Consider the following 13,518-nt stretch of genomic DNA (forward strand, 5'->3'; position numbering starts at 1 on the left):
TGAATGAGGATGATCCCACATCAGTGCAAGCACAAGAGAAGGGAGCAAAGGCAAAGGCTGCAAAAATGCCAAGTGTTGAGGAGGCATCTCAAGTCTTTCTAAAGTCAAAACAAGATCAGCTTGCGCGCATATCTAATTCAAGCAACTTTGAGGATTTAGAAGGGCTTGGCCACCCTGAACAAGAATCAGGAAAGCTTGGAGAGGACCATAGAAACCAAATTTTATGATCTTGATCTTAAGGTAACTAAGATGCAGTCAGCTATTGAGCAGCTCTAGGAGGAAGCAGAGGAGAGGAAAGGACGGGCTACTACACATGCTTTTCAGAGAGTGCCCAGAGGTCAGAGATCTGTTGCAGTTCCAATGCCTGACACTAGAGCAGCTACTTCAACACCAGCAGCAACAGCTTCAGTGCCACCTCCAGTTGCCACTCCACCAGCTCCAACAACATCTACTGATGCCTTCGTCCTTGGAGTTCTCTCTACACCACCTCCCGAAGATCAAGCCTAGAGAGACGCATAGCACTATGCATTTTCAAACTTTTTGGTAACTTGTTGCCAAAGGGGGAGAAATGTATAGATCATAGGCTTCGAGAGAGAGTGTTTTTGCTTCATTGTCTCTCTTGCTATTTGGTTGATACTTTTGTGTGTGCTCGTTTGATACTATTTATGTCAGTGTGTGAGGTACTTGTATGATCATGTGTTTGATCATATTCAACTTTAATGCTTGCTTGGATGATATTATCTTTACTATCTCATATATGATCATTCACTATGCTTGGTGATGAGTGCATGTTTTAATTCCTATCATTTTGAGCGCTCCACCAAGATGTATGTGACATGGAAGAGTAAGCCATGATCCTAATCTATTGTGAATTTGCATTCAAACACAAATTTTAAATAGTGCACAAATTTAGGGGGAGCTCTTTCTTATCACATACTTCTCAAAGCGATGATGTACTCTACATCTTATTATCATTTGTCGAAGCTTTGATCTATATGTTGTCATCAATTACCAAAAAGGGGGAGATTGAAAGTGCAACTATCCTAGGAGGTTTGGTAATTACTAACAACATATAGCTCATTGAACTAATGATATTTCTAGATGATCATTTCAGAAAGTTCAATGATTGGCATGGCATGGATTAGGAATGTTGTAACACCCTCGATGCGACTATAGCTCCCACGTGTCGAGGCACGACTTAGAGACATAATCACATTGAAGGCATATGTCGCAAGTTAGGCAATCTTCACAACATCCCATGTAATATAATAATGAAGGGGAGATAGCATAGTTGGCTTACACTCGCCACGTCAATTAAGTACATAAATAACATTACATCATCCAAACACTCATGGCCCGACTACGGCGCCAAAATAAAAGAGAACCCAACATGCGACACGGTCCCAATCACCCCCAACTGGGCACCACTACTGATCATCGGGAAAGGAAACATAGTAACGTTGAGAGTCTTCGTCGAACTCCCACTTGAGCTCGTACGCGTCTCCTGGAGCGGAATCATCAGGCCCTGCATCTGGTGTAATAGTATTCTGTGAGCCACAGGGACTCAGCAATCTCGCACCCTCGCGATCAAGACTATTTAAGCTTATAGGTAAGGCAAGGTAAATATAAGAGGAGCTGCAGCAAGCGACTAGCAAGTATGGTGGCTAACTTATTCGCAAAAGAGAGCGAGAAGAGGAGGCAAAGCGCAAGCGAGAAACTAGAGAGCAACCTGCGCAAACATTACTCCAACACCGTGTCCACTTCCCGGACTCCGCCGAGAAGAGGCCATCACGGTAACACACTCAGTTGATTCATTTTAATTAAATTAAGGTTCAAGTTATCTACAACCGGACATTAACAAATTCCCATCTGCCCATAACCGCGGGCACGACTTTCGAAAGTTCAATCCCTACAGAGGAGTCCCAACTTAGCCCATGACAAGCTCTCACAGTCAACGAAGGAATAGACCTCCTCCAAAGACATTCCGATCAGACTCGGTATCTCGGTAATTCAAGACACTTCGACAGGTTAAAACAAGACCAGCAACACCGCCCGAATGTGCCGACAAATCCCGATAGGAGCTGCACATATCTCTTTCTTAGGGCACACTCAGATTGTCCTAGGTACGGGTAGGCCAGCCCAGAGTTGCCCCTGGTGGCCACCGGTAGCTGACAGGTGGACCAACACTCAGAGGAGCACTGGCCCGGGGGGTTAAAATAAAGATGACCCTTGAGTCTGTAGAACCCAAGGGAAAGAAAAGGCTAGGTGGCAAATGGTAAAACCAAGGTTGGGCATTGCTGAAAATCTTTAATCAAGGCGAACTATCAAGGGGTTCCCATTATAACCCAACCGCGTAAGGAACGCAAAATCCGGGAAAATAACACCGATATGACGGAAACTAGGGCGGCAAGAGTGGAACAAAACACTAGGCGAGAGGCTGAGCCTTCCACCCTTTACCAAGTATATAGATGCATTAAGATAACATGGCAATATAATGATATCCTAAAAAGTAAATAAATGTTCCAACAAGGAACGGCCTCCAATCTTCACCTGCAACTAGCAACGCTATAAGAGGGGCTGAGCAAAGGGGTAACATAGCCAATCAACAGTTTGCTAGGACAAGGTGGGTTAGAGGTTTGACATGGCAATTTGGGAGGCTTGCAAGCAAGTGGTAGGCATCGTAGGAATGGCATAGCAAAAGAGCGAGCAAACTAGCATAGCAAAGATAGTAGTGATTTCGAGGGTATGATCATCTTGCCTGCACAGTTGTCAGAGTTGACTGGATCCTCGAAAGCAAACTCAACGGGCTCCTCGTTAGTGAACTCGTCTCCCGGATCTACCCAAACAAGACAAATAAGCAACAAGGATACAATCAACCACGTGCAAGACCAAGCAATATGATGAATTGATGATATGCTATGCGGGATGCGATGCGGGATGCAAAATGCAAGATATGACAGGAAATGCATGAACCTGGCCTCAACAAGGAAATACAAGTGTGCCACTGGAAAGATGATATGAAATCGCTTGAAAATGATATAAAGAACGCCGGAATCGGAGTTACGGTTTGGAAATGGCAAGCGATTCAAAATGACACCGGTCTGCGATTTACAGCAAGTAGGCATCTAAACGCAATGAAATGAACATGCTACAGCACCCAAACATGACAACAAAATACATGGCAGGGATTCAAACAAGATGCTTAACAAAAGTCTAGCACTGAGCTACGGCCAATTCATCCATTAGGAGGTTCAAACAAGCATGGAAAAAACGCAAATGGTAAAACAGATCTCAGACTTAGTGAAATTAACACTTGTCTGGAATTTCAGATCATATAGCCCTCTTCGGAGCAACAAAACAACATGCTATAGGACCTGAAAATGACAAAGAAAGACATGGCATGGAGCTACTCAAAAAGCTTAACAAAAGTCCCTTAGTGACCTTGAGCCGAAAGGGATCACAAAATATACTAACAAGCACACAAACATAGCAAAAACATAATGAGTTTTCAGACTTAGTGAATGCTGAAACATAACTCCCGAAGGCATGTTTACGAGCTCGATGCACTCACCACAGTGCAAGTCATGGCAAGACAAGCATACATCCCTTAAGAAGGCACAAAATGCAAGCTAGACATGGCAAGAACAATGGCATAGCATGCACGGATCAACTACAATAACATCGGCAAAATCGCAAACAAGTTGACGATCTGCCCAGATTCGCAACGAAGCAAAAGTAGAGCTCGATTGACTCAAGCTAGGGTGCTCCATAATTGCAAACAAAGATATGGATGGATAGAGCACTACAAGGTTAACAAAACTCTCTTACTGATCATCCACAAAAGAGGCACGGATCACTAGGAAACAACAAGAACATATGGCATCATGAGATAAACAGCTCCAGGACTTTGTGAAATCACTAAGTCCCTGAAAACAGAATTAGCAAGTGCACCTCTTTGCAAGCTTGCACAAGTCACCACACATATCCTAAAATACATGGGTTGCACCTCTGGAGAGATGACAAAACCCTTAACAAAACACATGTAGAACTCACGGGCATAGCATGCACACAATAATCATGGCAAAAATGACAAAAGTGCTAAACGGAGTAACAGATCTGACAATTAACTCAAGTAGCCCTCTTATAACAGCATTTCGGGCATCAAGATGAACTCAAATTAAAATTATGCAATGGAATGAAATGATATACTCTCTGAGATGAACATTTTGATATGCTATATGCATGAATCGGAGCTACGGATGCAAAGTTACGGAGCCGCGAACATGGGCATATGAACTAAAACTTCTGGGGACTTAGACGAAATTTCAACCTCTCTCAGATCTAGGGCTTGCACGGATTCCGAGGCACGGTCGAGCACTGTTCCCGACAGCACGCACTGTAGCACGGGGGAATGAGGACGGCGGCCGGCGAGGACGAGGCCGCCGGTGGCCGGGGCGGCGGCGCAGGGGCCCGCGGCGGCCGGATCTTGCGGCGCCGGAGGCACCGGGCGGCGGGCAGAGGCGGGGGCCGGCGAGCGGAGGCGAGGGCCGGGCCGCCGGAGTTGGCGCGCGGCGGCCGGCGAGTCGGCGGCGGGATTCCGGCGACGGGGCGGAGGCGGCGCGGGATCCGCGGCGAGGGAAGGCGGCGGCGGGCGCGCGTGGGCCGGGGGGCCGGATGCGGGCCGCCTCGGGCTGGCGGCGGAGGGAGTGGCGCAGGCCATGTGGCAGCGTGCTAGTGGCTGGCGGCGGCGGCGCGCAGGTCGGACACGTCCGACCCGGCGCGGACGTTGTCCGGCGGCGTGAGGAGGAGCGGATCTAGGGTTTTGGGGAGGGGGATCCGGAATTTGGAATGGGGGGGGTGTATATATAGGCATAGAGGGAGCTAGGAGAGTCCAAATGAGGTGCGGTTTTCAGCCACGCGATCGTGATCGAACGCTCTAGGACATGGAGCGGAGTTTCGTGGGTTTTGGGCCAAATTGGAGGGGTGTTGGGCTGCAACACACACGAGGCCTTTTCGGTCCCTCGGTTAACCGTTGGAGTATCAAAGAAGTCCAAATGATTCGAAACTTGACAGGCGGTCTACCGGTAGTAAACCAAGGCCGCTTGGCAAGACTTGGTCCAATCCGGAAACGTTTAATCCCCACACACGAAAGAAAGCTAGAAATGACCACCGGAGGAGAACGAAGCGCCGGAACGCAAAACGGACAACGGGGAAAAAGCTCGAATGCATGAGACGAACACGTATGCAAATGCAATGCACATGATGACATGATAAGAGATGCATGACAACGATAGAAACACACGGAGACAAGACCCGAACCCGAGGAAATAAATTAACTTAACGCTAGAAACGGCAAGAGTTGGAGTACAAATAGGGAAAGTTACATCCGTGGTGTTACAACACTCCACCACTACGAAAGGATCTCGTCCCGAGATCTAGGACTGAAAGAACGCCGGGTACTCAGAACGGAGGTGATCCTCGCGTTCCCAGGTAGCTTCACGGTCGGAATGGTGTGACCACTTGACTTTGAGAAATTTTATTGACTTGTTGCGAGTCTTGCGTTCAGTCTCTTCAAGAATAGCAACTGGGTGCTCACGATAAGAGAGATCTTCTTGGAGCTCAATGTCCTCGAAGTTGACGGTGCGGTCAGGAGTCTTGAAGCACTTTCGAAGCTAAGAGACATGGAACACGTCATGAACATTTGCAAAGTTTGAAGGAAGCTCGAGTTGATAGGCGAGGTCGCCTCTCTTGCTGACAATCTTGAAAGGTCCCACGTATCTAGGGGCAAGCTTCCCTTTGATACCGAAGCGACGAGTACCTTTCATAGGAGAAACACGGAGGTAAACATGATCTCCGATCTCGAAAGCCAAATCGCGATGCTTACTATCATAGTAGCTCTTCTGGCGGGATTGGGCTGCTTTGAGGTTATCTCGAATGACTTTGCACATTTCTTCTGCTTCTGTGATTAAGTCATTACCCAAAAGCTGACATTCACTGGTTTCAGACCAGTTGAGAGGGGTACGACACTTCCTACCATACAGAATTTCGAATGGGGCCTTCCCCGAACTTGCTTGAAAACTGTTGTTGTACGAGAATTCAGCATAAGGAAGACAATCCTCCCACTTCATGCCGAAGGAGATCACACAAGCCCTGAGCATATCTTCAAGAATCTGGTTGACACGCTCGACTTGACCGCTGGTTTGAGGATGGAAAGCTGTGCTGAAGTGGATGTTGGTGCCCATGGCCTTCTGAAAAGAATCCCAAAACTTCGAGGTAAAGATGCTGCCACGGTCTGAAGAGATCACTTGTGGAATACCATGCAGAGAGACAATACGAGAGGTATAGAGTTCTGCCAATTGAGCTGCAGTGATCGACTCTTTGATAGGCAGAAAATGAGCCACTTTGGTGAGTTTGTCGATGACAACAAATATAGCATCATTGCCACGCTTGGACTTTGGAAACCCAATCACGAAGTCCATTTCAATGTGGTCAAACTTCCATTCTGGAATGGCAAGAGGCTGGAGGAGACCTGCTGGCCTTTGGTGTTCTGCCTTCACTCTTCTGCAGACATCACATTCATTCACGAATTGAGCGATCTCGCGCTTCATTCGAGTCCACCAATAAGCTTGCTTGAGGTCCTGATACATCTTCGTGCTCCCAGGATGGATGGAGAGGAGAGAATTGTGAGCCTCGTTCATGATCACTTTACGGAGGTCACCTTTGGGTACAACAATACGATCCTCGAAGAAAAGAGTGTCCTTGTCATCAAGGCGGTAGCACTTGTACTTGGACTGACTCTTGGCAATCCCAATCTTCACCTTTTTCACCATAGCATCAAGTAGCTGGGCTTGGCGAATCTGGTCTTCTAAGGTAGGAGAGACTTAAAGGTTGGCGAGGAAACCTTGAGGAACAACTTGCAGATTAAGCTTGCGGAAAGCTTCACAAAGCTCGGGTTGATAAGGCTTGAGAATAAGACTGTTGCAGTAAGCCTTCCTGCTCAAAGCGTCAGCAATCACATTGGCCTTGCCTGGAGTATACTCGATACTCGGATTATACTCTTGAATCATTTCGACCCATCGAGTTTTCCTGAGGTTGAGATTAGGCTGAGTGAAGATGTACTTGAGACTCTTGTGATCAGTGAAAATGTCCACTTTTCTTCCCAATAGAAGATGTCTCCAAGTCAAAAGAGCATGCACAACTGCCACCAACTCGAGATCATGAGTGGGGTAGTTCTTCTCATTAGGCTTCAACTGGCGAGAAGTATAAGCAACAACTTTCTTCTCTTGCATCAATACTGCGCCAAGACCTTGGAGAGAGGCATCACAAAAGACCTCGTACGGCTTGGATTCATCAGGCGGAGTCAGAACTGGAGCAGTGATCAATTTCTCTTTCAAAGTGTTGAAAGCAATAACACACTCCGGAGACCAAACGTACTTGACGTGCTTCTGGAGAAGATTTGAGAGAGGCTTCGCGATCTTAGAAAAGTTTTCAATGAATCTTCGGCAATAGCTTGCGAGACCGAGGAAGCTACGGAGCTGCTTCACGTTCTGAGGAGGTTCCCAATTCACAATTGTAGACACCTTCTCAGGATTCATGGCAATGCCCTTGGCAGAGATGATATGACCAAGATAAAGAACCTCATCGAGCCAAAACTCACACTTGGAGAACTTGGCATAGAACTGATGTTCCCTGAGCTTATCGAGAACCAAACACAAGTGCTTGGCATGATCTTCCTTGTTCTTCGAGAAAACTAGAATGTCGTCGAGATAGACCAAAACGAAGTCATTGGTGTAGGCATTGAAGATGAAGTTCATCATGCGAGAGAACGTCGGAGGAGCGTTGGCGAGGCCAAAAGACATGACAGTGTATTCATATGAACCAAAGCTTGTTCTGAATGCTGTCTTGGGAATATCTTCTTCACGAATGCGAATCTGATGATAACCCATACGGAGATCAAGCTTGGAGAATACTTGGTCACCTTTGAGTTCTTCGAACAGCTCATTGATGTTGGGAAGTGGGTATTTGTTCTTGATGGTCTTCTTGTTCACTGGACGGTAATCAACACAAAGTCGGTCCGTTCCATCCTTCTTCTTCACAAAAAGAACACCACAACCCCATGGAGAAGAACTAGGCCGGATAAGACCCATTTTCTCTTGCATATCGAGTTGCTTCTTCAGCTCCTTCAACTCTTCAGGTCCGAGCTTGTAAGGACGCTTGCACACAGTTTCCGTGCCAGGCTCAAGATCAATAACGATTTCAACTGGCCGATGCAGAGGCATTCCTGGGAGCTCTTCTGGAAAGACGTCTTGATATTCGCAAACGACTGGAATTTGAGAGATGGCATCCAATTCACCCTTCTCATTGAGAGAAAACAGACGGATAGTATCATCACGAGCAGCAAAGACAATTACATCCTCAGACGAATGAGTCAATTGAATCTGCCTGGCTGCACAATCAAGCTGAGCCTTGTGCTTAGAAAGCCAATCCATCCTGAGAATAAGATCAATATCCGAGTCACCGAGAACTGTTGGAGAAGCCAAGAACTTGTAGTCACCCAAAGTGATAGAAACATCCGGAACGATGGAGTTAGCCTGCATGCGCTTATCGGGAGAGACAACTGCTAAAGGACTAGGCAAAACTTGCGAAACCAATTCATGCCTATTTGTAAATGGTCTCGAGATGAAGCAATGCGATGCACCAGTGTCAAAAAGAACTTTAGCTGGAATATCATTAACAGGAAGGTTACCCATGATCACATCTGACGAGTCCTCTGCCTGAGCTGCATTCATCAAATTGACCTTGGCATGCTTGGGGTTATGCTTGACCACAGCTGTACTTGTTGATCTGACAGGAGGAGGAGGAGGAAGACGCCTCTGGTTGAAACACTTGTTGGCATAGTGACCCTTCTGTTGGCACTTGTTGCACGTGACCTCTGAAAGCGGACGGTGATACGGAGCACTCGATCTTGGAGCTTGAGACAAAGTCTTGTTCTGAAAGCCAGGGTTGGGTGGGTGGGAAGAACCACTGCCACCTTTGCTCTTCTGCTGATATGGCTGACGGAACGGAGGAGGAGGAAGCCAATACTTCTGCTGCTTGGCCACTTGAGTAGAGGAAGAAGGAGTAACATCTCTGACTCTCTTCTTGGAAGCATCACACCTCAACTGAGCAGCCTCTTGCTTCAGTGCCATGTTGTAGAACTCATCGTATCTCAAGGGCTCGAAGAGAACAACAGCTAGCTTGATATCTTCTCTGAGACCACCCCTGAACTGGTATATCATGCTCTTCTCATCAGGCACGTCCTGCTTGGCAAAGCGGGCGAGCTTCTGGAACAACTTGTTGTAGTCATAGACAGACAAAGAGCCTTGCTTCAGGTTGCGGAATTCCTCACGCTTGCTTTCAACCACGCTCTGGGGAATATGATGAGCTCGGAAATCTCGACGGAAATCATCCCAAGTGATAACTCGTCCACCTCTGGAGTCCTTGTACTGCTGGAACCATTCTGCAGCTTGATCTTTGAGTTGGAAGGAAGCGAACTTGACAAAGTCTTCAGGCCTGATGTTACTGCACTCGAAATGCTTGCACAGATCCACAAGCCAATCGTCAACATCGGTTGCCTCAACACAATTTCTGAAAGTCTTTGGCCCATTAGCAAGGAACTGTTTGAGTGTAGCAAAGTGACTCTGATTGCTGCCTTGATTCCCTTGACTGCCTTGATTGCGCTCTTGAAGAATTTGCATGATCAACTGTGTGTTTGCATTGGTTGTCATCACAGCTTGCCATGCCTCTGGAGGTGGAGGTGGTGGCGGATCAGGATTCGGAGTCGTGCGCGTTGGAGGAGCCATCCTGAAGAGGTTGACCACCATTAGCACATTGATAGATAAATATTGAAGCTGAATCCAACGGAATGAAAATTGCAACATATAGTCTTCACATCCGAACAAAATGAACGAATGCATTCCTCTTGAAATGGTCACATATCCATAAATTGAGAAGCCATGTAGAATTAAGGTAGAGAAATAAATCAACAAGGTACGGATCAAGAACGAATAATCGGTAAGAAATCCCAATCTCAAACCAATATCCGTGGAAGAAAAACTAGAGCTACTAGAATTCCCACTTATGAAACTCCCGAACCTTTCCGGTTATGCAATCAGGTGTTGGGGATACAGGGGAAGCATAATATCTCACCCAAACTAGCAAATCCTACATCTAGCTGTATCCATCCTTCAACACATAACCAAGAAACCTTCGGAAACCATCTACCTCAACCTTCGAAAAGCATCCGTTATACAAGTTATGGCAATACTCCCGAACTCCCGCCGCAGTACTGGGTGGCGTCGAGGTTATCTCACCAACGAACTGCATAAAAGAGATTTTCGATGTCGGTGTACTAAACTCAGGTATTCCAGAACTGCAACGATAAAATTATGATGACAACACCTCAGAGCTCAACTCCCCAGGACACTTCCACTAAACCCCTGACATGAGGCACCAAGTCAATGTTCTCATCATAAAACCATCGGAACGATTCCAAGATACCCGCGTGATCCTAATTTTGTTTTGTGAAATTTCATAAGAGAAGAGTCAAAACTCTATGTCAGGATGCCTTACCAGAGCGATGGGGAGACTGGGAAGTAAAAAGAATTCCTAAACCCTCCAATATATAATTCCTAAAGACTCAAAACATTTTTCTAGACACAACTCGGCCACTAAAAACGATCAAGCAATGGGGCTCCTAAGGTCGGGGAAGGCTCTGATACCAACTTGTAACACGCTCGATGCGACTATAGCTCCCACGTGTCGAGGCACGACTTAGAGACATAATCGCATTGAAGGCATATGTCGCAAGTTAGGCAATCTTCACAACAACCCATGTAATATAATAATGAAGGGGAGATAACATAGTTGGCTTACACTCGCCACGTCAATCAAGTACATAAATAACATTACATCATCCAAACACTCATGGCCCGACTACGGCGCCAAAATAAAAGAGAACCCAACATGCGACATGGTCCCAATCACCCCCAACTAGGCACCACTACTGATCATCGGGAAAGGAAACATAGTAACGTTGAGAGTCTTCGTCGAACTCCCACTTGAGCTCATACGCGTCTCTTGGAGCGGAATCATCAGGCCCTGCATCTGGTGTAATAGTATTCTGTTAGCCACAGGGACTCAGCAATCTCGCACCCTCGCGATCAAGACTATTTAAGCTTATAGGTAAGGCAAGGTAAATATAAGAGGAGCTGCAGCAAGCGACTAGCAAGTATGGTGGCTAACTTATTCGCAAAAGAGAGCGAGAAGAGGAGGCAAAGCAAGAGCGAGAAACTAGAGAGCAACCTGCGCAAACATTACTCCAACACCGTGTCCACTTCCCAGACTCCGCCGAGAAGAGGCCATCACGGTAACACACTCAGTTGATTCATTTTAATTAAATTAAGGTTCAAGTTATCTACAACCAGACATTTACAAATTCCCATCTGCCCATAACCGCGGGCACGACTTTCGAAAGTTCAATCCCTGCAGGGGAGTCCCAACTTAGCCCATGACAAGCTCTCACGGTCAACGAAGGAATAGACCTCCTCCCAAGACGTTCCGATCAGACTCGGTATCTCGGTAATTCAAGAAACTTCGACAGGTTAAAACAAGACCAGCAACACCGCCTGAATGTGCCACTGGAAAGATGATATGAAATCGCTTGAAAACGATATAAAGAACGCCGGAATCGGAGTTACGGTTTGGAAATGGCAAGCGATTCAAAATGACACCGGTCTGTGATTTACAGCAAGTAGGCATCTAAACGCAATGAAATGAACGTGCTACAGCACCCAAACATGACAACAAAATACATGGCAGGGATGCACACAAGATGCTTAACAAAAATCTAGCATTGAGCTACGGCCAAATCATCCATTAGGAGGTTCAAACAAGCATGGCAAAAACACAAATGGTAAAACAGATCTCACACTTAGTGAAATTAACACTTGTCTGGAATTTCAGATCATCTAGCCCTCTTCGGAGCAACAAAACAACATGCTACAGGACCTGAACATGACAAATAAAGACATGGCATCGAGCTACTCAACAAGCTTATTAAAAGTCCCTTAGTGACCTTGAGCCGAAAGGGATCAAAAAATATACTAACAAGCACACGAACATAGCAAAAACATAATCAGTTTTCAGACTTAGTGAAAACTGGGACATGCTGAAACATAACTCACGAAGGGATGTTTACGAGCTCGATGCACTCACCACGGTGCAAGTCATGGCAAGACAAGCATACATCTCTTAAGAAGGCACAAAATGCAAGCTAGACATGGCAAGAACAATGGCATAGCATGCACGGATCAACTACAATAACATCGGCAAAATCGCAAACAAGTTGACGATCTGCCCAGATTCGCAACGAAGCAAAAGTAGAGCTCGATTAACTCAAGCTAGGGTGCTCCATAATTGCAAACAAAGACATGGATGGATAGAGAAGTACAAAGTTAACAAAACTCCCTTACTGATCATCCTCAAAAGAGGCACGTATCACTAGGAAACAACAAGAACATATGGCATCATGAGATAAACAGCTCCAGGACTTAGTGAAATCACTAAGTCCTTGAAAACAGAATTAGCAAGTGCACCTCTTTGCAAGCTTGCACAAGTCACCACACACATCCTATAATACATGGGTTGCACCTCTGGAGAGATGACAAAACCCTTAACAAAACACATGTAGAACTCACGGGCATAGCATGCACACAATAATCATGGCAAAACTGACAAAAGTGCTAAACGGAGTAACAGATCTGACAATTAACTCAAGTAGCCCTCTTCTAACAGAATTTCGGGCATCAACATGAACTCAAATTAAAATGATGCAATGGAATGAAATGATGTACTCTCTCAGATGAACATTTTGATATGCTATATGCATGAATCGAAGCTAGGGATGCATAGTTATGGAGCCGCAAACTTGGGCATATGAACTAAAACTTCTGGGGACTTAGACGAAATTTCAACCTCTCTCAGATCTAGGGCTTGCACGGATTCCGAGGCGCGGTCGAGCACTATTCCCGGCGGCACGCACTATAGCACGGGGGAACGAGGACGGTGGCCGGCGAGGACGAGGCCGCCGGTGGCCGGGGCGGCGGCGCAGGGGCCCGCGGCGGCCGGATCTTGCGGCGCCGGAGGCACCGGGCGGCGGGCAGAGGCGGGGGCCGGCGAGCGGAGGCGAGGGCCGGGCCGCCGGAGTTGGCGCACGGTGGCCGGCGAGTCGGCGGCGGGATTCCGGCGACGGGGCGGAGGCGGCGCGGGATCCGCGGCGAGGGAAGGCAGTGGCGGGTGCGCGTGGGCCGGGGGGGCCCGGATGCAGGCCGCCTCGGGCCGGCGGCGGAGGGAGTGGCGCAGGCCACGTGGCAGCATGCTAGTGGATGGCGGCGGCTGCGCGCAGGTCGGACACATCCGACCCGGCACGGACGTTGTCCGGCAGCGCGAGGAGGATCGGATCTAGGGTTTTGGGGAGGG

Source organism: Triticum urartu, chromosome 7, assembly GCF_003073215.2.
Source record: "Triticum urartu cultivar G1812 chromosome 7, Tu2.1, whole genome shotgun sequence".
NCBI lineage: Eukaryota > Viridiplantae > Streptophyta > Magnoliopsida > Poales > Poaceae > Triticum > Triticum urartu.